The sequence below is a fragment of the Sinocyclocheilus anshuiensis genome, unplaced genomic scaffold (genome assembly GCF_001515605.1).
Source record: "Sinocyclocheilus anshuiensis isolate Anshui unplaced genomic scaffold, SAMN03320099.WGS_v1.1 scaffold186, whole genome shotgun sequence".
Lineage (NCBI taxonomy): Eukaryota > Metazoa > Chordata > Actinopteri > Cypriniformes > Cyprinidae > Sinocyclocheilus > Sinocyclocheilus anshuiensis.
Window position 1 is genome coordinate 1,003,743 of NW_015542355.1, and position 3,532 is coordinate 1,007,274.

A 3,532-nucleotide genomic window follows, 5' to 3' on the forward strand; every position below is an offset into this window, starting at 1 on the left:
CCGTACCCCTCTTAGATGCACAGAGACACCTCCGCGGTTCCTCTTCCACTGGCATTATTCCGTGCCGTACCGAACACCTCGGGCCCTGCACGCGCATCTCCGGTTCATTAACGGCGGAGCCCGCTGGCCCCCTATCGGCATCAAACGAGACCTACATTCGGTTGCAGGTCGCTCGCCTAGTCGGAAAGCAGAGGAAACCGATTTATTTGTGCCACAAGAAACGAGAAAATTTGCCACTTGGTCAAATCCCAATTGTATGTTTAGTTGTTTTCTCCTTGTACAGCGCCTTATAAATAAAACGTATTATTATTATTATAGCCTATTAGAAACCTAACCCATTGGCTACAAGCAAGGACTGAGAAAGACTAATCTGGATCAAATATGGTAGGGGTAGTCATTCATTCATTCATTCATTTTGATAGGACCCCCATATAAATATAAAATGAGTTGTACGTTGTCCTGTATATAGACTCACAGTGTGATATTACTAAAACAACAGGTTATTAACATTAATTGTCTTTTATATTTTCGTTATACTGTAGACAAAAAAATATAACCAAAATATTATATGAAAATATATTCAAATTAAGGTAGTAATAATAATGGATGTAGGCCTACACTTGCACACACACAGACACACACATTAGGTTTCTGTGAATTGCCAGTCCCATCAATGTAGCATAAACAAGTACACACACACACACACACTATATATATATATATATATATATATATATATACACACATATATATATATTTAAATTTATATTTACATTTAGTCATTTAGCAGACGCTTTTATCCATGGGGTAATTGTAGAAGATTGTAGTATATATATATATATATATATATATATACGCATACTCAGTATTCAAATAAACTACAACTCCCAGCATACTGTTCGCTAGATACTGCAACCTGATTGGTCTATTGGCGACACAGGAAGTGTGAACGTAAACATAAGCGACGGTGTTTCCATGGAAATATTTTATACTTTCTGCAGCGTGTATCTCGTCGCAAATCAGTATATTATTTAGAACTACGCAGTTGGTTCCAGCATTCTGTTGTCTTATGAGGTAAATATATAAACTGTTTAGATTAGCCGTTAATGGTTTACAAGGGATTAGTTTGCTGGTTTACGCATTAGTTTTTGACGAACTGCACGCTTCCCATCGTTTACTTCCTTATTATGCTAGTTGAATAGAGTTTATAAAAGCAGTAGATGTCTAGGAATAGCAGGCAGATGAAGATGGACGCGCCACATAGTTTGCGTTCATAACATCAGCTTGATATACTTACAAATTCATTGGATTTAGCGCGTGCAACCATCACATCACGCTGCCTAAACGCAAGAAATATTTTCTCGTCAGGTACGTTACAGGCAGTGTGAGAGGTGAGGATGGCCGATGTGGTGTTAGGCGTTGGAACAGGTGTGTTTATCATTGCTTTAATCTGGATAGTGACTCTGGCGCTCAACATTGTTCTGTCGCGCGCAACCGGCCCAACAAAGTAAGAGCACACTTTCAGGTTTTCGACACATGCTCGATAGTAGGCTATTGTATCATGAATAATCACAATGTTATTTCCTCACCAGGTTAGGAATAATACCTATATTCCTTCTGGCGCTCACCATCACGCTGGTTTTAGTGTTCTTCCCTCGCGCCCCTGAAGTTCCCTCCCCTGAGAGAGCAGTTCTGGTGAGTGCAATAATATTTACATAATGTACTTTATTATAAATATGTAGGAATTGTCCTATTCCAAATGTATAGATAGATAGATAGATAGATAGGCTGAATATTAATATTTACACAATAAATATATATATATATATATATATATATATATATATATATTTAAATGTATGATATTTTAATGATAATATTCATCATTTATAATATTTTATAAAATATATTCTTTTATATATGAACTTTTCATTTAAAAAAATTTGGCAAAGATAGTATAATTTTGGAAATATTTAAAATGTGCGCATATATATACATACTGCTGTTCAAAAGTTTAGGATCAGTAAGATTTTTAATGTGTTTTAAAGAAGTCTCTTCTGTTCATCAAGGCTGAATTTATTTGACCAAAAATACAGAAAAAACAGTAATATTGTAAAATATTATTACCATTTAAAATACTGGTTTTCTATTTTAATATACTTTAAAATATAATTTATTTCTGTGATACAATGCTGAATTTTCATCAGCCATTACTCCAGTCTTCAGTGTTACATGATCCTTCAGAAATCATTCTAATATTTTTGGAACCTGTGATACTTTTTTTCAGGATTATTTGATGAGTAAAGTTAAAAAGAAAAATAGAAATCTTTTCTAACAATTTTTATTATTTTTATTATAACAAATTTTATTATCACTTTTTATCAATTTAACACATCCTTGCTGAATAAAAGCATTCATTTCTTTAATAAAAAAAAAATAAATTCCTGACCCCAAACTTTTGAAGGGTAGTGTATATTGTTACAAAAGATGTCTATTGTGTTTTATGTCTATAAAGTTTTATTCATCAAAGAATCCTGAAAAAAGTATCACAGGTTCCAAATATTGATATTAAATCAGCATATTAGAATTATTTCTGAAGGATCATGTGACACTGAAGAACATTCAGATTTGATCACAGCAATAAATTATATTTGAAAGTATATTAAAATAGAAATAGAAATTATTTTAAACTGCAATAATATTTCACAATATTACTGTTTTTTTTTCTGTATTTCTGATCAAATAAATGCAGCCATGATGAATAGAAGAGACTTCTTTAAAAAACATTACATATATATATATATATATATATATATGAATGAATTAAAAGTTAATTTACAAGTGATTTGATAATTGTTTTGTTTTATTGAATTCTGATATTCATGCTTGAATAGAGAGTTAGGTGCACTGTACAGCTCTGTGTGTGAGTTATATTTGACAAAGACATGTGCTGGTTTATCTCTCCTCAACAGCAGACGAGCACAAACACAACAGCTTTTTCCCAAAGTCTGTCTTTGCCAAAACCAGCGCTCTGAGCTGCCAACTCACTCTCTTGTCTGCATAAACAAAACCCAAACCATTTACCTTTCAGTCTTCAATAACACAACAGAAACATGTTGACTGAATCAAATGTTCCCGTCTTCGACCTAAAATTATTCGATAACCCACTGTTCTCGGTTTGATATATAGACTTGAGATCTCATAAGTTGCATAGTGTAGTTCTTTTAACATCTTGCAACAGATGTTCTCAGATTTACAACCAAGGTTATTATAGTTTAGAATTTTTAAATTCGTTTTCAAATTTTCTATAAAATTCAGTTTAGTTTTTATTAGTGTCATTCATATTTTTATTAGTTTTTATTTTGTGAACGCATTTTTATTTAGTTTTTATATAGTTTAGTTTCAGTTTTAGTTTCAGTTTTAATTCAAGTTTAGCAGAATTAACAGATCACTTCCAGAGCGCAGGACAAAGAAAGACGTAGGCATAATTTAACCTTAGTGAGGCAAACATATAGCGACACAAAATTAACGC